The following is a 23,432-nucleotide window of genomic DNA, read 5'->3' as shown; positions in this document are numbered from 1 at the left end:
GAAGGGTAGGTCATGCCTCACAAACCTTATTGAGTTCTTTGAGAAGGTGACTGAACAGGTAGACGAGGGTAGAGCAGTTGATGTGGTGTATATGGATTTCAGCAAAGCGTTTGATAAGGTTCCCCACGGTAGGCTATTGCAAAAAATACGGAGGCTGGGGATTAAGGGTGATTTAGAGATGTGGATCAGAAATTGGCTAGCTGAAAGAAGACAGAGGGTGGTGGTTGATGGGAAATGTTCAGAATGGAGTACAGTCACAAGTGGAGTACCACAAGGATCTGTTCTGGGGCCGTTGCTGTTTGTCATTTTTATCAATGACCTAGAGGAAGGCACAGAAGGGTGGGTGAGTAAATTTGCAGATGATACTAAAGTCGGTGGTGTTGTCGATAGTGTGGAAGGATGTAGCAGGTTACAGAGGGATATAGATAAGCTGCAGAGCTGGGCTGAGAGGTGGCAAATGGAGTTTAATGTAGAGAAGTGTGAGGTGATTCACTTTGGAAGGAATAACAGGAATGCGGAATATTTGGCTAATGGTAAAGTTCTTGAAAGTGTGGCTGAGCAGAGGGATCTAGGTGTCCATGTACATAGATCCCTGAAAGTTGCCACCCAGGTTGATAGGGTTGTGAAGAAGGCCTATGGAGTGTTGGCCTTTATTGGTAGAGGGATTGAGTTCCGGAGTCGGGAGGTCATGTTGCAGCTGTACAGAACTCTGGTCCGGCCGCATTTGGAGTATTGCGTACAGTTCTGGTCACCGCATTATAGGAAGGACGTGGAGGCTTTGGAGCGGGTGCAGAGGAGATTTACCAGGATGTTGCCTGGTATGGAGGGAAAATCTTATGAGGAAAGGCTGACGGACTTGAGGTTGTTTTCGTTGGAGAGAAGAAGGTTAAGAGGAGACTTAATAGAGGCATACAAAATGATCAGGGGGTTGGATAGGGTGGACAGTGAGAGCCTTCTCCCGCGGATGGATATGGCTGGCACGAGGGGACATAACTTTAAACTGAGGGGTAATAGATATAGGACAGAGGTCAGAGGTAGGTTCTTTACGCAAAGAGTAGTGAGGCCGTGGAATGCCCTACCTGCTACAGTAGTGAACTCGCCAACATTGAGGGCATTTAAAAGTTTATTGGATAAACATATGGATGATAATGGCATAGTGTAGGTTAGATGGCTTTTGTTTCGGTGCAACATCGTGGGCCGAAGGGCCTGTACTGCGCTGTATTGTTCTATGTTCTATGTTCTATGTAATCGGTGTATTGAGTTATTGATCATTACTCGGACTTGAACCTCGTGGCGGTATCATAAAGATACCTGGCGAGTCGAGAGCAAAGGTAATAAAACAGACCAATTGAACCAACGGAAAGCTAGCAACAGTCCCCATAGAAATCCTCATTTATTTTAACCGCACTCAGCACCGTATTCCCCCCCCCCATTACTGATTCCTCCAATCTCCCTCGCCGCCTCCCTCTTGCGTAGCTGATGCGCCAGCATCCGACTCGCCTTCTCCCCATACTCATATACTGCCCCCTGCATTTTCCTCCACTGAGCCTCTGCTTTCCCTGTGGTCAATAAATCAAGTTCCATTTGGAGGTTCCGTCGCTCCCTCAGCAGCCCTCTCTGCATAGCTCCTGTCCACCTTTACTATCTCCCTCTCCATCCTCGCTCTCTTCTCCCTGTGAGCCCTAATTGAAATTTGCTCTCCCCTAACCACCGCCTTCAGAGCCTCCCAAACCATACCCACCTGCACCTCCCTATTATCATTGGCCTCTATGTATCTCTGAATGCACCCCTGGACCCACCCACAAACCTCCTCATCCACCAACAGTCCCACATCCAGGCGCGACAGCGGGCACTGGTCCCTCTACTCCCCCAACTCCAACTCCACCCAGTGCGGGGCGTGGTCCGAAATCGCTATAGCCGAATATTCTGTTCCCTCCACTCTTGGGATCAGTGCCCTACTCATCACAAAGAAGTTTATCCGTGAATAGGCCTTATGTACATGGGAGAAAAAAGAGAGCTCTCTGGCCACCGGCCTGGCAAACCTCCATGGATCCACTCCCCCCATCTGGTCCATAAACCTCCTCAGCACCTTGGCCGCAGCTGGCCTCTTACCCGTCCTGGACCTGGATTGCTCCAATGCTGGGTCCAGTACCGTATTAAAGCCCCCCCCCCCCCCCCCCCATTATCAAGCTCCCCGCTTCCAGATCCGGGATCCGACTCAACATGCGCTTCAAAAACCCTGCATCGTCCCAATTTGGGGCATTCACATTCACCAGTACCACCCAGGTCCACTGCAACCTGCCACTCACCATCACGTATCGACCCCCATTATCCGCCACAATATTCAGCACCTCGAACGACACCCGCTTCCCCACCAGTACTGCAACCCCTCTGTTCTTCGCATCCAGCCCTGAATGAAAGTCCTGCCCTCCCCATCCCTTTGTCAGCCTGATCTGAAGATCTGCCACCTTCAAGTGTGTCTCCTGAAGCATAACAACGTCTGCCTTCAGCCCCTTTAAGTGCGTGAACACCCGGGCCCCCATGACCGGCCCATTCGGGCCACTCACATTCCATGTTATCAGCCGGATCAGGGGGCTACTCGCCCCCCCTCCCCCTGCCAACTAGCCATCCACTTTCTTAGGCCAGCCACGTGCCCGCGCCTCCCGCACACTCCAGTCCCCCAGGCGGCGAACCCCCGCCCCAACTCTCCCTTTTACCTCTAGCTCCCCTTCGGTCAGTACAGCAGCAAACCAGTCCCCCCCCCCACCCGGCTAGACCACCGTCTAGCCCCCTTGCTCCCCCCCATTGCACTCCCATAAGTCAGCTGACCCCGGCCGCTCCTGCCTTTGCCAACAACCGCCCGCGTGGAATCCCCATCCCATCCCCCCTTCACGCTGGTGTGAGCACCTCTCCAGCACCGTCCCTCCCCACAGGCCCCACCCCCTCCTTCCTCAGCATGGGAAAAGGCCCGCATTTTCCACCTGGGCTGGCCCCGCCCCCTATGGCGCAACTCCTTTCTCCTACAACCTCACCCCAGCTCCCCACGACCCAGGGCCTCCTGCCCCCCTTCGCACACAGGGACTGGCCCCTGCAAAACAGTATCAATGCCCACAAACCCACATATCACATCCACTCATCCCTTCCTCACCCCAGCTTTCCCACACAACAACGAAAAAACAAACCCAACCCCACATCAATCCCTTAGTTCGAGTCCAACTTCTTGTTTTGTATAAAGGTCCATGCCTCATCTGGCGTATCAAAATAATGGTGGCCGTCTTGAAACGTGACCCACAATCGCGCTGGCTGCAACAGTCCAAGCATTGCCAAGGTTTGACGAGAATGAGGTAGAAGTCTTTTTCATTTCATTTGAGAAGGTAGCTGAACAAATAATATGGCCACAGGACATGTGGGTATTACTGATTCAAACAAAGCTGGTAGGTAGAGCTAGTGAAGTGTTTACATCACTACTGGAGGAGGTATCTGGGTCGTATGAGGTGGTGAAAAAATCCATCTTTGGTGCATATGAACTAGTGCCTGAAGCTTACAGACAAAGGTTTAGAAATTTACGGAAAGAATTGGTCAAACATACATGGGAGTTTGAAGGGATCAAACAGAGTAATTTTGATAGGTGGATAAGGGCTTTGAAAATAGACCAAGCTCTCAGAGAAATTATACTTTTGGAGGAGTTTAAAAATCCGATTCCTGATGCAGTGAGAACTCATGTGGAAGAGCAGAGGGTTAAAACTGCAAGATTAGCAGCAGAAATAGCAGATGATTATGAATTAGTTCATAAATCAAAGCTTGGTTTCCGACATCAGTTTCAGCCTGTGAGGGATAGAAACTGGGGGCATGAGAAATACTCAAGTGGTAAAGGTAAAGGTGATCTGATGGGAGATAATAAGGAGAGTGTACCTCAGATTAAAAAAGAAATCCAGGAGGGTGGGTAAAATAAGTTTCAAATGTTTTCACTGTAATAAATTAGGCCATGTAAAGTTACAGTGTTGGTGGTTGAAGAAAAGCACTGGGAAGGCTGATGTGGTAAAACAGGATAAGACAGTGGGGCTTGTTAGAGTGGTTAAGGAAAGCCCAAGTGAAGCGAAGGGGGTGCAAAAGATTGTACAGCCTGATCAAGAGGTGATTGATAAGAAGGTGCCAGATCTCTTTAAAGAATTTACTTGTGTGGGTAAAGTTTACTCATGTGTATCAGGAGGAGCAGATAAAGAAGTCACAATTTTAAGAGATACAGGAGCTAGTCAATCTTTAATGGTAAGAGATGAGGAGTTATGTAGTTTGGGAAGAATGTTGCCAGAAAAGGTGGTAATATGTGGAATTCAGGGTGAGAGGAGTCGCGTTCCATTATATAAGATAAGGTTGGAGGTCCAGTGAAGAGTGGTGAAGTGGTAGTAGGGGTAATAGAGAAACTATCTTGTCCAGGAATACAGTTTATCTTGGGTAATGATATAGCTGGATCGTAAGTGGGAGTGATGACTACTGTGATTGATAAGCCAGTGGAAAATCATACAACTGAAGTGTTGAAGGACGAATATCCTGGGATTTTTCCGGATTGTGTAATAACAAGGTCACAAAGTCACAGGTTAAGACAAGAGGAGAAATCAAAGAGTGAAGATGAAGTTGAAGTGCAATTATCTGAAATGATTTTTGATCAGATGTTGAAAAAGAACAAGAACAGGTGGAGGATGAGGCAGATATTTTTGGTTCAGGATAATTGGCGGAGTTACAACAGAAAGATGTAGAAATAAAACGGATGTATCAGAACGCATACACGGAAGAGGAATCTGCGTGTATACCAAAGTGTTATTACCATAAAAGTAATGTCTTGATGAGAAAATGGAGACCTTTCCATATGCAGGCGGATGAAAAGTGGGCAGAGGTTCATCGAGTAGTATTGCCGATAGGGTATAGAAAGGAGGCGTTGCGAGTTGCACATGAGATACCAGTGGGAGGTAATTTGGTGATAAGGAAAATTCAAGCCAAAATCCAGAAACATTTTTATTGGCCTGGACTACGTAAAGATGTAGTTAAATTTTGTCAATCATGTCACACATGTCAAGTGATAGGGAAATCTCAAGCTGTGATAAAACTAGCGCCCATTCCAGCATTTGAGGAACCTTTTACAAGGGTCCTAATTGATTGCGTAGGACCGCATCCTAAAACAAAGAGTGGGAGTCAATATTTTTTGACTATAATGGATGTGTCTACTAGGTTTCCAGAGGCCATTCCAGTACGTAATATTATAGTTAAAAAGATTGTGGAGGAGTTACTTAAATTCCTTACTAGATATGGACTACCCACAGAAATGCAATCAGATCAAGGATCAAATTTTACCTCGAGGTTATTCAAAGAAGTTATGGATAGCTTAGGAAGAAAACAATTTCTATCAACTGCGTACCATCCAGAATCGCAGGGAGCGTTAGAAAGGTGGCATCAGACATTAAAGACAATGTTGAGGGCTTATTGTCACGATTATCCAGAGGATTGGGATAAAGGAATTCCATTCGTACTGTTTGTAATTGGGGACGCACCTAATGAGTCAACAAAATTTAGTCCTTTTGAACTAATTTTTGGTCATGAGGTAAGAGGATCACTTAAATTGATTAAGGAAAAATTGGTGAGTGAGAAATCAGAAATTACATTATTGGATTATGTGTCAAATTTTAGGGAACAATTAAATAGAGCAGGTGAATTGGCTGGACAACATTTGAAAGTTGCACAAAACGTGATGAAATGGGTTGCGGACAAGAAATCCAAAGTTCGTAGTTTTGCCAGTGGAGATAAAGTTTTAGTGTTGTTACCAGTGGTAGGTGAACCTTTAAAAGCTAGTTTTTGTGGACCTTATCAGATTGAAAGGGAATTAAGTGAGGTGAATTATGTGGTACAAACACCAGACAGAAGGAAGACTCACCGAGTGTGTCATGTGAATATGCTTAAAAGGTACTTTGAAAGGGAAGGAGAGAAAAAGGAGGTTTTAATGATTCTAACTCAAAATGACAAATCAAATCCAGATGACTGTGAATTTGACGTAACTCAAATTAAAATTGGAAAATGAGGATGTTCTTAAAAATTGGGATACATTTTTGGGTTATCTTCCAGAGGAAAAACAAACTGACCTGAAAGAGTTATTGATATCACATGGGCAAGTTTGTAGAGATAAATTGGGAAGTACTAAAATGGCTACACATGATGTAGATGTGGGAAATGCTGTTCCGATCAAACAACATCCATATAGACTTAACCCTTTAAAATTGGCACAGGTCAGCAAAGAGATTGAGAGTATGCTTAAAAATGGCATAATTGAAGTGGGTTGCAGCCAATGGAGCTCACCCATAGTGATGGTGCCTAAACCAGACGGTACCCAATGGTTGTGTGTGGACTATAGAAAGGTTAATGCAGTTACAAGAAGGGACTCTTATCCTATCCCACGTTTGGAGGATTGCATTGAGAAAGTGGGACAATCAGTGTTTATTTTCAAATTGGATTTACTTAAAAGGTTACTGGCAGGTACCTTTATCCGAAAGGGCGAAGGAGATTTCAGCTTTTGTGACTCTAGATGGTATATACCAATTCAAAGTTATGTCATTTGGCATGAAAAATGCCCCAGCCACATTTCAACGGTTAACTAATACAGTTGTTTCAGGATTACCTAATTGTGCGGTATACATTGATGATCTGGTAATTTTCAGCCAGACACGGAAAGAACAATTATTGTACCTGTTTGCGTGTGGTTTTTTTAAAACAAAAAGTATATTTACTGTGTGCATTTCTTAAAGGATGGTGAAAAGGTGAAAAATGAAACCATCTTGAAGTTGATGGGTTTTTTTTTCTTGGGGGTGGAGGTGTCACATGAGAGTACCCTTTAAGAAATGGGTGTTTAAGAAATGTACCTTTAAGAAATGGAGCTGCTCATGTTACTGCAGTGATGTTAGTGTTATGGGTGAGGCGTTTTCAGAACCCCAAAATGTATCATGGAGTTCAACCAACCTCTCCCTTTAATGGATTAGTTGCTTTTCCTAGCTCACGGCTTTTCCCTAGGTGTGGGATTACAATTATGGACACGTGGGTTTTTAAACACAAAACACTGTTTATCCCATGAACTCAACTTAACATCTTAAATAAACATTGGATCTCTTAACAACCCTTACTTCAAAGATAACTCAGAAAATATTGCAACAGTAAATAATTCCTTAAAATGTTCCTTCAAACTTCCAAGAGACTTAACACCTTTAAACAAAATCACATCAGGTTAAAGGCTTCACTATTATAAGTTTAAACCACTCAAATGATCCAGAGATAGTCTTTCATGGCAGAGATCCAGCTCACTGCAAAACACAGACACACCCAGCTCTTTTCCTCCAAACTGCAAAACTAAACTGCAAAATGGCTGACCTGAGCTCAGCCCCACCCACTCTATGACATCACTGTTTTATTAAAGGTACATTGCTTAAACATCCATGTCTTAAAGGTACTCTCCCATGACATAAGAGTGTGGGTGGAGCTGAGCTCTGGTTCTGCTTTTTCGTTTCAGTTTGAGAAGAGCTGGGGTGTCGGTGAGCTGCACTGCTGTTGATCTATGCCATCCAAAGACTATCTATGGATCATTTGGAGAACTCAGAATTGTAAAAAGGTCTCAGTATTGAATATAAATCTAATGTGCTCCTGTTTGAAGGTTTGTTAAGTCTTTTGGATGGTAAAAAGGACATCATACAGGTCATTTAGTGTTCTTTTTTAAGTCTTATGGATGTTAAAAGGACAGCTTAAGGATTACTTAGTGTTGCATTCTTTGGGGGTTGTATTTGAGTTAATGGTTGCTAAGATGTTCACTATGTTTTAAAAAGGTTAACTTGAGTTCATAGAATAAACATTGCTTTGCTTTAAAAAATACTTTTCGATTTCTGCTGTACCACACCTGTACAGTGGGCCGTGTGCTCCCCATACCACAATCTATTAAAAGTTGTGGGTCAGGTGAACTCCATGATACACTTTGGGATTCTCTAAGCCCTGACCCATAACACAGATATCGTTCCCTAAAGGATATTAGTGAACCAGATTCATTTTTGGTGACAATCTGCAATGGTTCACGGTCATCACGATTTTTATTGAATTCAATTTCACCATCCGCCATGGTGGGGTTCAAACCTGGAACCCCCAGAGCATCACCCTGGATCTCCGGATTACTAGTCGAGAAGATATCACTGCACTACCGCCTACTCACAAAACAGGCAGCCAATCTGCCCACCGTCTACTCAAAACAGGCAGCCAATCTGCATGTGGTTTCCAACTCATTCAACGCATCGTGAACAGCAAATGCAGTATGCTAAAGCAAAAAAACTACAAGTAAATTGCTGTTTACGTGGAAGACGTGTTTGCAGCCTTGAACAGTGGGAAGGAAGGACGTCAATGGGCTGCATCTCCTATGCTTGTATGGAAAGATGCAGCAGAGGTGGACCAGGTTATTGCAAATGGAACGATCACTGACTCCAGAATGCCGACAGGAGGAAATGGGAAGATGCATTCGGTGGCATCACATTGCAGGTGATGGAAATGGCATGAGACATTTTGTATACAAAATTATGAGGGGCATAGACAGAGTGGATAGTCAGAGGCTTTTCGCCAGGGTAGAGGGGTCAATTACTAGGGGGCATAGGTTTAAGGTGAGAGGGGCAAGGTTTAGAGTCGATGTACGAGGCAAGTTTTTTACGCAGAGGGTAGTGGGTGCCTGGAACTCGCTACCGGAGGAGGTAGTGGAAGCAGGGACGATAGGGACATTTAAGGTGCATCTTGACAAATATATGAATAGGATGGGAATAGAAGGATACGGACCCAGGAAGTGTAGAAGATTGTAGTTTAGTCGGGCAGTATGGTCGGCACGGGCTTGGAGGGCCGAAGGGCCTGTTCCTGTGCTGTACATTTCTTTGTTCTTTGAGACCTTTCGATCACTTAATCTCTCCTGCTGCTCACCCTAAAGCAGGCCTTCCCTTTTATTTCCTTAAAATCATTGAATTTACAGTGCAGAAGGAGGCAATTCGGCCCATTGATTCTGCACCGGCCCTTAGAAAGGGCACCCCACTTAAGCCCACACCTCCACCCTATCCCCATAACCCAGTAATCCGACCCAACCATTTTGGACACAAAGGGCAATTTATCATTGCCAATCCATCTAACCGCACATCTTTGGACTGTTGGAGGAAACCAGAGCACCCGGAGGAAACCTACGCAGACACGGGGAGAAAGTGCAAACTCCACACAGACAGTGACCCAAGCCGGGAATCGAACCTGGGACCCTGGAGCTGTGAAGCAACTGTGCTAACCACTGTGCTTCCGTGCTGCCCAGAAAAAAAATCTATGCTTCGTTAACTTTTCCCATTTATGATGAAAGATTGTCACGCTGAAAAGTTAACTTCTATTTCACTCTCCATAGGTACTGCCAGACCTGCTGAACATTTCCAACATTTTGTGATTTAACATTTCTGCTAATGCACATTCCTATATTTATGGTGATCATTTTTTATTTAGCTACTCTGAAAAGATAACTAAAGGCATCATGGGAGAGGAAAAGCCATTCCTCCCAAATAATACGAGTGAAATTAGTCCTCACTGATAGCAAATCTTTGGCCTGCCTTCTACTCTGCCCAATTTGCCTTTCCAGTGACTGGGTCACAATCGCTCTGCTCGTTTTGCACAACTACTGAAGCTCAATTTGAAACTCAATGGGATGAATTTTAACTTTTACTACCTGGCAGCATGTGAACATTCGTGAATATGTTGCCTGTTTACAGCTTGCCCTTTTTAGTTTAATGAATCACCTGATTTCAGCATGAACAGTCAATAGTTTTAGTAGTTGCTAATTAATGCTTCAACACTTCTGTGGAAAATATTTTGATCAGCTGCTGCCTGGAGGTTGAATTCTTCTATCTCAGAAAAACAGTCGAAAATGGTTTCTTTTTTAAAAAAATAATGTGTTACACAATACTTTACTAATAGTCTACCAAAGTTCAGCATCTTAGCTCACAGTGGAGGTAAGAATCATTTCTATTTGGTCTTATCCCTGCCTATGTTGGTACTGATGGAAGGGTGGGTTATCAGCTGCAATTCTAACTAATTCCCAATATCCTGTAATTCTCAGCGAATGTTGTGAAATTAGTAATTGTCAAACGTCAAATGAAGAAATAAATCACCATTAGTTAAGTTTAACAATCTTGTCAATTCCCATCAAGCTTCAGTAATGTTAGTCTGTGATGTATCTGCCAGCATTACTGTGGCAGGCTCTCTATTAAATCATTCATCAGGCTATATTTAGGTTTTAACATCCAGATTCAGACGGCATTCATCTAGTTATGCTTTTGTACAGCTGGTCATTTCAGGTTCAAAATAAGATGGCTCACATCTGTGCGAACAAAATACATGTAAAAACTATGGAACTGAATAGGGCATTTAGCAAAATCATAAAATGAGTTATTAAGCCAATAGAGGTAACTGTACAAAAGTCAGAACTCAAAAGTTCAAGCATGCTTGAAATGGTATCATTTCTCGTGAAACAGGCAAGTTGATGAATGTCAAATCTAAACTTAGCATTCCAGTCACTGGTGGAGTTAATTGAAAAGCAGATATGAAACCTTTCTTCCCAACCTAACCGTCTTGAGTCTATTTTTGTATTCTCCCAAACCATATAGTTTGCAATGGGTCTTACACAAGGATCCAGTTTCACAATTTCACACAGCGAATATCAAAAAGTTACCCACTTCTTATGCAACTCGGTCTTAGATTCTCAGCCTTTCAATTTTAATCAAACATATTCCCTCAAAGATGCTAAAGCTTTTATTTGCAAATATTAAAACTATTCACTAAAGGCGTCATTCAAATCCTTACACTTGGAATGCTCAAACATGGGATTTTAGCACAAATATAATATTACTGTAAAATGCCAATGAATTCAAGTTGGATGCTTGCAGTTTGACACTTCATCATCAACCCCTCCCCGCCACATGAGGACCTTCAACAGCTGAATCATGACACAGCATTTACTGTCCTTTCCAAATATTAGTCCTCTAATGTGATGGAAAGGGTGTCACACACACCACCACACAAACACACAGATGTCCTTTAACATCTTTCGGCTGGAAACTGGCCCTGCACATCTGCACAGAAGCAAAGAAGTAAGATGGCATGACATGCAGGTCAGGTAACCTGAACCAGAGTGCCGTTACCAAGGAAGGTGGCCCAAGGAGGACATGGGGAGATGGACAGGGAGATGTCCCAGAAGAATGTCCCAGGCAGGATTGTAAAGAGGTCCTAGAAGTCAAATTGCAAGTGCAGAGAAATTGGCTCAGAGTTAAAGAGAGAGATGTGAACAACAGCCTTGAAGCAAAGAGAGCTTGAGAGAAGTTGAAGGTTGATGACCCAGTGTTGTGGGTTGTAGTGCAAAAGTAACGCTTTGGAGATGGCCAAGGATCTGAAATTGAGATCCAGGGAAAAGGAATCTTCGAAGACAAGATTTAAAAAATATATATATATTTATTAAGAATTTTAACACAATTTTTCACCCTTACAAACCCCCCCCCACCGTAACAAAAGGAAAGAAAGCGCACATAGCAAGACATGAACATGGTAAAACGATATGTTACAGAGCTTTGTACATTGGATTCCACCCGTACATTCCAGTTTTCCAGCTCCTTCATGTATCTTCTTGCTCAAATACCCCCCAGACAGTCCCCCCTCCCTCCCTCCTCCCACCCTCCCCCCCGCCACGCAAGACACCTCCCCCCCCCCCCCCCCCACCCCCGCCACGCAAGACACCTCTCCCCCCCACCCCCCCCCCCCCCCCGCCCGGGTTGCTGCAGCTGCTAACCGACCTTCATCTAACGCTCCGCGAGATCGTCTAGGAACGGTTGCCACCGCCTGTAGAACCCCTGCGCAGACCCTCTCAAGGCAAACTTTATCCTCTCCAACTTGATAAACCATGCCATATCATTTATCCAGGCCTCCACGCTGGGGGCCTTCGCCTCCTTCCACATTAGCAAGATCCTTCGCCGGGCTACTAGGGACGCAAAGGCCAGAATGCCGGCCTCTTTCGCCTCCTGCACTCCCGGCTCGTCCACTGCTCCAAGTAGTGCTAGCCCCCAGCTTGGCTTGACCCGGACTTTCAGCACCTTAGATACTGTTCCCGCCACTCCCCTCCAGTACCGGGCATGACCAAAACATATGGACACGGTTTGCCGGACTTCGTGAGCACCTCCCACATCTGTCCTCTACCCCAAAGAACCTACTCAGCCTCGCCCCCGTCATGTGCGCTCTGTGAACTACCTTAAATTTTATCAGGCTAAGCCTGGCACATGAAGAAGAGGAATTAACCCTACTTAGGGCATTAGCCCATAGCCCCTCCTCAATCTCCTCCCCCAACTCCTCCTCCCATTTACCCTTCAGCTCCTCTACCAACACGTCCCCATCTTCTTTCATCTCCTGGTATATCGCCGACACCTTGCCCTCTCCGACCCATACGCCCAAAATCACCCTGTCTTGAATCTCCTGTGCCGGGAGCAACGGGAATTCCCTCACCTGTCGCCTCACAAACACCCTCACCTGCATGTATCTGAAAGCATTTCCCGGGGGTAGCCCAAACTTCTCCTCCAGTGCCCCTAGGCTCGCAAACGTCCCATCAATGAACAGGTCCCCCATTCTTCTAATCCCAGCTCGATGCCAGCTCTGAAACCCCCCGTCCATCCTCCCTTGGACAAACCGATGGTTACCGCTGATCGAGGACCACACCGAGGCTCCCATTGCACCCCTATGCCGTCTCCACTGGCCCCAGATCTTTAGCGTTGCCGCCACCACCGGACTCGTGGTGTACCTTGTCGGTGAGAGCAGCAGCGGTGCCGTCACCAGCGCCCCCAGGCTCGTTTCCTTGCAGGACGCCATCTCCAACCTCTTCCATGCCGCCCCTTCTCCCGCCATCACCCACTTACGGATCATCGCCACATTTGCTGCCCAGTAGTAGCCACCTAGATTCGGCAGCGCCAACCCTCCTCGGTCCCTCTTGTGCTGCAGAAACCCTCTCCTTACCCTCGGGGTCTTCGCCCACACAAAACCCACAATACCCCTGCCTACCCTCTTAAAAAAGGCCTTGGTGATTACAATTGGAAGGCACTGGAACACAAAAAGAAACCTCGGGAGGACCACCATTTTGACCGACTGCACTCTACCCGCTAGCGAGAGCGGCAACATGTCCCATCGTTTGAAGTCCTCCTCCATCTGCTCCACCAGCCTCGTCAGATTAAGTTTATGTAGGCCCCCCCCAACTCCTAGCTATTTGGATCCCCAGGTACCGAAAGCTCCTTTCCGCCATCCTCAGCGGTAGATCATCTATCCCCCTTTCCTGGTCTCCTGACTGTACTACTAAAAGCTCACTCTTCCCTACATTAAGCTTATAGCCCGAAAAATCCCCAAACTCCCTTAGAGTCTGCATGACCTCCACCATCCCCTCCACTGGATCCGCCACATACAGCAACAGGTCATCTGAATAAAGCGACACTCGATGCTCCTCTCCCCCTCGCACCACCCCCCTCCATTTCCTGGACTCCCTTAATGGCATGGCCAAGGGTTCAATTGCTAATGCAAACAACAAGGGGGACAGGGGATACCCCTGCCTCGTCCCACGATACAGCCGAAAATACTCCGACCTCCGCCGTTTCGTAACCACACTCGCCACCAGGGCTCTGTATAGGAGCTTAACCCAACTAATAAACCCTCCCCCGAACCCAAACCTACGCAGCACTTCCCAGAGGTACTCCCACTCTACTCGGTCAAAGGCCTTCTCTGCGTCCATAGCCGCCACTATCTCCGCCTCTCCCTCCACCGATGGCATCATTATCACGTTTAGGATCCGCCGCACATTGGTGTTTAGCTGCCTACCCTTTACAAATCCCGTCTGGTCCTCGTGAGTCACCCCTGGGACACAGTCCTTGATGCTCGTGGCCAGCACTTTTGCCAGCAACTTAGCATCCACGTTGAGGAGCGAGATCGGCCTGTACGATCCACATTGCAGTGCGTCCTTGTCCCACTTCAGGATCAAAGAGATCGTCGCCTCCGACATTGTCGGGGGCAGGGTCCCTCCCTCCCTTGCCTCATTAAAAGTCCTCACTAGCAACGGGGCCAACAGGTCTGCGTACTTCCTATAGAACTCAACCGGGAACCCGTCCGGTCCCAGGGCCTTCCCCGCCTGCATACTCCCCAGACCTTTGATCAGCCCTCCAACCCAATTGGTGCCCCCAAACCAGCCACCTCCTGCTCCTCCACCCTCGGGAACCTCAGTTGGTCCAAGAATCGTCGCAGCCCCTCTTCCCCTGCTGGGGGCTGGGATCTGTACAGCTCCTCATAGAAGGCCTTGAATGCCTCATTTACTTTCGTCGCACTCCGCACCGTAGCTCCCCTTCTATCCTTGACTCCACCTATTTCCCTCGCTGCCATCCTCTTACGGAGCTGATGTGCCAGCATCCGACTCGCCTTCTCCCCATACTCATACGTCGCCCCCTGCACTTTCCTCCACTGTGCCTCTGCCTTCCCTGTGGTCAACAGGTCAAACTCCGTCTGGAGACGTCGCCTTTCCCCAAGTAATCCCTCTTCAGGGGCCTCTGCGTATCTCCTGTCCACTCTTAAAATCTCCCCCACTAACCTCTCCCTTCCATGCCCTCTATCTTCTCCCTATGAGCCCTGATGGAGATTAGCTCTCCCCTGATCACAGCCTCCCATACCACCCCCACCTACCCGTTGTCGTTGGCCTCCAAGTACCTTTCAATACACCCCCTCACCCTCTCACACACCGCCTCATCTGCCAGCAGTCCCACATCCAACCGCCATAACAGGCGTTTGTACCCTCTCCTCTGCCAACTCCAGTTCCACCCAGTGCGGGGCGTGACCTGAAATGGCTGTGGCCGAATACTCCGTTCCCTCCACTTTCGGGATCAGCGCACTGCCCAGAACAAAAAAATCCATCCGGGAGTGGGCTTTGTGCACGTGGGAGAAAAAAGAAAATTCCCTGGCCTGCGGCCTGGCAAACCTCCACGGGTCCACTCCCCCCATCTGACCCATAAACCCCCTAAGCACCTTGGCCGCAGCCGGCCTCTTTCCGGTCCTAGATTTAGAGCGACCCAGTGCTGAGTCAAACACCGTATTAAAATTCCCACCCATTATCAAGCTTCCTACCTCCAGGTCCGGAATGCGCCCCAACATGCGCTTCATGAATCCGGCATCATCCCAGTTCAGGGCGTATACATTTACCAATACCACCCACGTCCCCTGCAACTTACCGCTCACCATCACGTATCGACCTCCATTGTCCACTACGATATTCTTGGCCTCAAACGATACCCGCTTCCCCACCAATATTGCCACCCCTCTGTTCTTCGCATCCAGCCCCGAATGGAATACCTGTCCTACCCATCCCTTTCTTAACCTGACCTGATCCGCCACCTTCAAAAGTGTCTCCTGGAGCATGACCACGTCTGCCTTCAGTCCCTTTAAGTGCGCGAACACTCGGGCCTCTTTACCGGCCCATTTAGGCCCCTCGCATTCCACGTTATCAGCCATCTCCTTTTCTAGGCCAGTCCCGTGCCCGCGCCTCCCTCACCCTCCAGTCCCCCAGTCGGGGGACCCCTGCCTCGACCACTTCTTCTGTGTCCAATTCCCCTTCAGCCAGTGCAGCAGCAACCCTATTCCCCCCCCCCCCCCCCCGCTAGACCAGTGTCTAGCTCTCTTGCTCCCCCCATAGCACTCCCGGAAGTCAGCTGACTCCTGCTGACCACGGCTTCCCCCGCCGTCCCATTGACCCCCCCCGTGTGGGAATCTCCCAATCAGTGTACGCTCCTCCATTCCCCTCCCCCCTCCGTCCTTCCCTAGCGCGGGAAAAAGCCCGCGCTTTCCTAAGCCTGCCCCGCCCCCTCTGGCGCGGCACCTGTCGCGGCCTTGTCTCATTTCCCCCATCCCCAAGCCCCCTCCCGCTCCAGCACCAGCGCCCACCGTCTCGTACGGTCTTCTCACCCGGTCCCTTTCCCCATCCATCCCCCAGCCCGTGGAACATTTCCTGCGCGTGATTAACACCCTATGTACAACAACCATCAAACATCAAGCATCCCCCCCACCCTCACAAACCCTCAGTTTGAGTCCAACTTTTCAGTTTGAATAAAGGTCCAAACCTCCTCAGGCGTTTCAAAATAGTGATGTTGATCCTTGAATGTGACCCACAATCGCGCTGGCTGCAGCATTCCGAATCTCACTCCTTTCCGATGCAGCACCGCCTTGGCCCGGTTGAAACCCGCTCTCCTCTTTGCTACCTCCGTGCTCCAGTCCGGGTAGATTCGGATCGCCACATTCTCCCAGCTGCTGCTCCGCTCTTTCATGGCCCATTTCAAGACCCTCTCTCTGTCCGTGAAACGGTGAAACCTCACCACAATTGCCCTTGGCGGCTCATTCGCCTTGGGCCTCCTCGCCAGCACCCAGTGTGCCCCATCCAGCTCCAAAGGCCTCGGAGGGGCCTCCGCGCCCATCATCGACTCGAGCACCGTGCTCGCATATGCCCCGGCATCGGCCCCCTCCACTCCTTCAGGGAGACCCAGGATCCGAAGATACTTTCTCCTCAACCTGTTCTCCAGGTCTTCGAATCTTTCCGCCCACCTCTTGTGCAGCGCCTCCACCCTCACCGCCAGGCCCAAGATCTCGTCCTCATTCTCACTGACTCTTTTCTGCACCTCCTGGATCTTTACCTCGTGGGCCTTCTGGGTCATCCCTAATCCTTCAATCGCCGACAGCATAGGCGCCAGCATCTCTTTCCGCTGCTACTCAAAACAGTGCTAAATGAACTCTTGCAGCTCCGGCCCGCCTTCCACTTTTATCTTTGGCCGCCACCACCTTGTTTTTCTTCCCTCCCTTCTCCCGCTGCTCCAACGCCGCTTTTTTGGCCGTTTCACTTCTTGTCCGATCCATAAACAGTGAAAGGGGACCTCACTCTCCCCTTCCCACACGGAACGTCTTCAAAAAATTCCCGTTGGGGCTCTTCTAGAGAGCCCGAAAGTTTGTGATCGCGGGAGCTGCTGAATCGTGCGGCTTAGCTCCGCATCGCTGCAACCGGAAGTCCTTCGAAGACAAGATTGATACCCTGAAGGTGGGTCCTTGCTGAAGCTGTCCGAGTGGGAGCAACGTTTGGAGAAGTATCCAAAGTAAATTCTTCAATTTGAAGATTGGAAACCCTTGTGAGAAGACAAGGTTTCTGTTAGACTGGTTGGCTCACAATGTGACAAACGTCTGGATGAGTTGCTGAGAAATCCATGGAATCTGCTTTGCTCACATTTATCATTACTTTGGAATGCGGTGTGTCCAAACACAATTTGTCTGTTAATTCTCATGTACTTCATAGTTACCCAAAATATTGGAAATGGTTTTATCTTTCTGAGTTTGCATGTGGCTGTAGAGATATTGCTGGTGTAAAGGAATTGTGTATATTTGAATCATCTTCAAGTGCTTGCATTGACATTTTTTTCAACCTTTTTGTGTGGTGCATTATAATTCATTTCCTTGTTTAGTAAATATTTTATTCTTTGTGTTAATGTTCATCAATGGACTCCTGCGAATTTGTTCAGTAATTTTCAATTTTCCTCTACACTTTCTAAAAAAAAGGTAGGGGGCTGGATTCTCCGCTCCCCGACACCAAAATAGTGTTTGGCGACGTGCTGGAGAATCCGTTTTGCCACCTAAATTGGGAGCGGCGCCGATTTTTAAATTCTCCGCCCCCTGAAAAGCAGTGTACTCTAGGAGTACACCGCGACGAGTAGCCACCGCCTCAGGTCATTGCCTGAAGGCCTGCCCCACGATGCTCCGTTGCCGACCGGCCGATTTCCCAACGGCGTGGCTTACGTGTGCTCACACCGTCCGGGATCCTCGCGTGGCGGTTGCGGACTCTGTCCAGGGCCGCCACAATTGGGGGAAGGGCCGATCGGCGGGCAGTGGGGGCTGGGGGGGAAAGTGTGCGCTCCGGTGGGCGCGGGCGGTCCGGTGCGCACGGGCCGAGTCCGCCATGGAGCATGGCACGGCCGCTGCCATGCGCGGCCTCGGTACCGGAAGTGCTGGGGGCCGTATCGGCAGCTAGAGCTGCAAGCTCCACGATGATTCCCTGCTGGCCCCCAGCAAAACGGGGAATCTGTGGCTTTTGACGCTAATGTTCCTGGCATTAAAAAAAAGTTTTCCCGACGTGCTGGGGAATTAAGTCTCCAAAAAGGAGAATCCAGCCGAGGATCTATCAAGCCAGATTTCACTCTGGGATCTGCCCAATATTATCAGATGGGATATTTAACATAATCTAGGATTACAGTAACATAGTTATGTTACTGGAACTGGAATACAGAAGCTTAGATCAATAATCAGCAAACACGACAGCAGTTGGGGAATTTAAGTTCAGTTAATTAATTACATAAATTTGAAAAAAAAGTAAATAGCAGTAATAGTATTTATGACTGTAGCAAAATCCCACCTTGATCATGAACGGTGTTTCAGAAAGGAAAACATGTGGGTGGAATTTTCCCACCTTTATCCTTGCCAGATCTCTTTACAAGTCAGGAACAGAAATACGGGAGGAGTTGGGTTTTGCGGAGACTTTTTAAACTGATCCAGCAGACTGTAGTTCATCTTTGGGTTCACAAACTAACCAGGCACCGTGGGTGGGTGAGAAGTAGTTCTGTCAAGGAATTTCTAAATTAAACGAACGACATGGGTTAAAAGTGCAATTAGGTTTTTAAGGCTGCAACATAGAATATCATTATAATGCAAAAGGAGGCCATTTGACCCATCAAATCTGCACCGACATCCTGAAGAAGTACCTTACCTAGCCCCACTAGGCCCCCGCACCCCCGCCCCCCACCCTAGCCCCATAACCCTGCGCGTTGATCAAGGCTAATCCACCCAACCTTTTCATCTTTGGACTGTAGGAGGAAACCCCCGCAGACAAGGGGAGAAAGTGGAAACTCACCGCAAACAGTCACCTATGACCGGAATTGAACCCGGGTCCCTAGCACTGTGAAGCAACAGTGCTAACCGCTGCGCCACCATGCCGCCCACGGGAATGGAGGGCACTGGGAAGGCTGTTCCCTAGGTTTCACACTCTTACCTAGAGGTCCTGCTGCAGGATCAGAGGGGGCTACAATGAGGTGAACTCTCCCAAGGGTGGAAGGAAGAGGACAACCTCTTAAGCAGTTGTTGATTGATGTGGCCGAGGAAGTCAGCAGCAGAAGCGTGGTCCCTCCAACCTGGAGACAGTGCAACAAAAGGATCTCAAATCTCTGGATGGCAATGACAGAACACCAAGGTACCATGCCCAACACTCTGAGTTTCTCAGTATTCTCCTGCACTGCACACTTAGCAAACCTTGGGAGCTCCTGTCATTCATATCTCTTCAGGTACCTCATGCTCACATCTGAGCAGCGAACAGTCACCTTCAGCTCATTACCCTCTCACACACATGCCTCACAGTTACTCTCCATAAATGGTATAGTTCCCTCCTCTACACACAACCATTATGAAAACTCGCTCCTCTCTTTTTCCCCTTGCAACAGAGACCACACAAACTAGGCCAGGCATTTTCAAAGTCGGGGACGCGACCCGCGGGTGGGTCGCGGGCGTGTTTCGGGAGGGTCGCGGAGACGTCCGTCGCGGCGCTCCCGATGTGCGCATTTCAGCCGACTTTTTTTTTTTTATAAATGTTTTATTGAAAATTTTTTCCCAAACAACAATTTTTCCCCTCTTACAAAGCAAACGCAACAATAACAATACAGAAATTTTAAACAATACACAAGTAACAAAACCCCTTTATCTTTGACCTAAACTAAACCCCCCCCCCCCCCCCCCCTGGGTTGCTGCTGCTGGTCATCTGTCTTCCCTCTAACGTTCCCCTAGGTAGTCGAGAAATGGCTGCCACCGCCTGGTGAACCCTTGAGCCGATCCTCTCAGGGCAAACTTTATCTGCTCCAGTTTAATGAACCCCGCCATATCATTTACCCAGGCCTCCAGTCCGGGGGGTTTCGCCTCCTTCCACATGAGTAGGATCCTGCGCCGGGCTACTAGGGACGCAAAGGCCACAACGTCGGCCTCTTTCGCCTCCTGCACTCCCGGCTCTTCCGCAACTCCAAATAGAGCTAACCCCCAGCCTGGTTTGACCCGGGCCTTCACCACCCGCGAAATCACTCCCGTCACTCCCTTCCAATACCCTTCCAGTGCCGGGCATGCCCAAAACATATGTGCGTGGTTTGCCGGGCTCCCGCCACACCTCCCACATTTGTCCTCCACTCCAAAGAACCTGCTCAATCTTGCTCCCGTTATGTGTGCTCTATGTAGCACCTTAAATTGAATCAGGCTAAGCCTGGCGCATGAGGAAGAGGAATTTACCCTGCTTAGGGCATCAGCCCACATACCCTCCTCTATCTCCTCCCCTAGTTCTTCTTCCCACTTTCCTTTTAGTTCGCCCACCGACTCCTCCCCCTCTTCCCTCATCTCTCGGTAAATCTCTGACACCTTGCCCTCTCCGACCCACACCCCTGAAAGCACCCTGTCCTGTATCCCCTGTGTCGGGAGCAACGGAAATTCCCTCACCTGTTGTCTAGTAAATGCCCTCACCTGCATATATCTCAAGAAATTTCCCCGGGGCAACTTATACTTTTCCTCCAATGCTCCCAAGCTCGCAAAAGTCCCATCTATAAATAAATCTCCCACCCTCCTAATTCCCAACTGGAACCAGCTCTGAAATCCTCCATCCATTCTTCCTGGGGCGAACCTATGGTTGTTCCTGATTGGGGACCCCACCAGGGCTCCCCGCACCCCTCTCTGTCGCCTCCACTGTCCCCAGATATTCAATGTTGCCGCCACCACCGGGTTCGTGGTAAACTTTTTAGGTGAGATCGGTAGCGGCGCCGTCACCAGCGCCTCTAAACTCGTCCCTTTACAGGACTTTCTCTCCAGTCTTTCCCACGCCGCTCCCTCACCCTCCATCATCCATTTACGTATCGTTGCCACATTGGCGGCCCAATAGTAATCGCCCAAGTTCGGTAGTGCCAATCCTCCTCTGTCCCTACTACGCTGAAGGAACCCCCTCCTTACTCTCGGAACTTTCCCTGCCCACACGAAGCTCGTGATGCTCCTGTCTATTTTATTAAAAAAGGTCTTAGTGATTAGTATAGGGAGACATTGAAATACAAATAAGAACCTCGGGAGGACCATCATCTTAATTGCTTGCACCCTGCCCGCCAGCGATAGAGGCTGCATGTCCCACCTCTTGAAGTCCTCCTCCATTTGTTCTACCAACCGTGTCAGATTAAGTCTGTGCAAGGTTCCCCAGCTCCTAGCGATCTGAATCCCCAGGTATCGGAAGTTTCTTTCCACTTTCCTTAGAGGCAAGCCTTCCATCTCTCTACTCTGGTCCCCTGGATGTATCACAAATAATTCACTCTTCCCCATGTTTAGCCTATACCCCGAGAAATCCCTGAACCCCCTCAAAATTCGCATAACCTCTATCATTCCCCCCGCTGGGTCCGACACGTATAACAATAGGTCATCCGCATATAACGAGACTCGGTGTTCTTCTCCCCCTCTAATCACCCCTCTCCATTTCCTGGAGTCTCTCAACGCCATGGCCAGAGGTTCAATTGCCAACGCGAACAACAATGGAGACAGCGGGCATCCCTGTCTTGTTCCCCTATATAGTCGGAAATACTCCGATCTATGTCGACTTTCAGCCGACTTTTAACAATGCCGGCTGCGAGCGGCCTTCAAAATGAAGGCCACAACCACATTCAAAGAGATGCGGGCGCACTGCGCATGCGAGCCAGCTCATCGGTGCCCATGCGCAGAACCACCGTGGTTTTGTGGATGCGCACCGACGAGCGGGCATGCATGTGCAGTGTGGCCGCATTTTTTAATATGGTTGCGGCCGTCATTTTGAAGGCCGCTCGCAACCGGCATTGTTAAAAGCCGGCTTTTGCCCCCGAATCTGCGCAATCGGAGACGCAGGATAAATGTTTTAATGTAATGTTCCTGCCTGAAGGGAGGCGGAGCGCAGGTCATGCCCCCCCTGAACGTTGACGTCGCGTGCTTTGGGCGCGATTGCGATTCCTCCATTTTGTCAGCAGCAAACAAGGTAAGGGAAAATGGTGGGTCCCAAAGGTTGGCCGGTCGGTAAAGATGGGTCCCCAGAAAAAAAGCTTGAAAAACACTGACCTAGGCAATAGGCAGACGCCTGGGGAGTCACAGAATGACCCTCCAGTGACAGGCGCCTTACTGTCCATTGGCAATACATCCCTACCTGGTCCACTGGGAAGGAGGATTTGCTCCAGGAGGCTGCAGATGTCAGATGCCTCGAGAACCTGAGTCCCCGGATCCTCTGGTGTTTGCACATGTTGAAAGAGCAGGTGGAGGGCTGCATGGTGGCGAAGTAGTTAGCACTGCTGCCTCATGGCACTGAAGACCCAGGTTCGAACCCGACCCCGGGTCACTGTCCATGTGGAATTTGCACATTCTCCCAGTGTCTGCATGGGTCTCACTCCAACAACCCAAAGATGTGCAGGGTAGCTGGATAGGCCACACTAAAATTGCCCCTTAATTGGAAAAAAAGAATTGGGTATTATAAATTTAAAAAAAGAGCAGATGGCCTGCCTTCAGACAGGAGCATTGGCAGGGGTTTCCAGGGAGATTTTTCAGATGGGTCAATTGTTTATTTGTTTGTGTTTATTAACTGATCTCCCTCAGATTATCCAAACATTTTTAGGGCCCTCTAGCTACTGACCTCCAACTCCATGCCTCTAGGGTCTGAATTTCTGCTCACTTTTGTTCCCTAATCCTGCTCGTTTGGAATTGGCTAAGTGCAGAGGCAGGTGGGAACCAACACCAGCTCCATCTGGGTCATACAAATAACACTAGGTTAGGAAAGGGATAGAAAATATCTAGCTGAGTCCAGTCACGTGTGCTGCACCTTTCTATGTCCATGGAGGAAATTCGGTCTTCCCCAAGTGTCAACCCAGGGTCTAGCAAGTTTAGTTCACAGTACAAAACGGTTCACAATTCAGTAGGAAATGGAGATTCATAATCTGATAGACCTTGTTATAAAGGATGGCTGGGATTGTCTTATTTGTTTATGAAATAAAAAATCAATGCCTAAATACTTATGGAAGCGAAATTTTGATCGGCAGTTGTCAGTTTGTTCACATTAGGATGCTTTTTCACAAATGCTGTAAATGCACCAACTCATTAGATTGTTTCAAAGAATCCTTTTCAGGGTAGCTAAATTTTCTGTTGCTGTACTGTCCAAAATCAGGTGGAATAGCAACGCAATAAAGAGGGATTGAAGATTCTGGCACTAGGTTGCACAAACTGCCCTCCACTCAGCCCCAGAC

At 48.4% G+C, this 23,432-nt stretch overlaps 1 protein-coding gene across 5 annotated transcripts in view; it reads right to left on the bottom strand.

Annotated features, from left to right (window-relative positions):
* Positions 1 to 23,432, bottom strand: part of dock8 (dedicator of cytokinesis 8) — a 451,209-nt gene that overhangs the window by 400,291 nt on the left and 27,486 nt on the right. The window contains exon 1 of one of the 5 annotated variants that reach the window (XM_072516866.1): positions 18,530 to 18,725. The exons of the other annotated variants lie outside the window; for them this stretch is intronic. The gene's annotated coding sequence lies outside the window, so the exon portion shown is untranslated. Of the gene's footprint in view, positions 1 to 18,529; positions 18,726 to 23,432 lie in introns of those variants that run through there. 5 annotated transcript variants of the gene reach the window in all.

Source organism: Scyliorhinus torazame, chromosome 9 (assembly GCF_047496885.1).
Source record: "Scyliorhinus torazame isolate Kashiwa2021f chromosome 9, sScyTor2.1, whole genome shotgun sequence".
Classification (NCBI taxonomy): domain Eukaryota; kingdom Metazoa; phylum Chordata; class Chondrichthyes; order Carcharhiniformes; family Scyliorhinidae; genus Scyliorhinus; species Scyliorhinus torazame.
The sequence above is the reverse complement of the archived record's forward strand: the minus strand, read 5'-3'. Positions and strand labels throughout refer to the sequence as shown.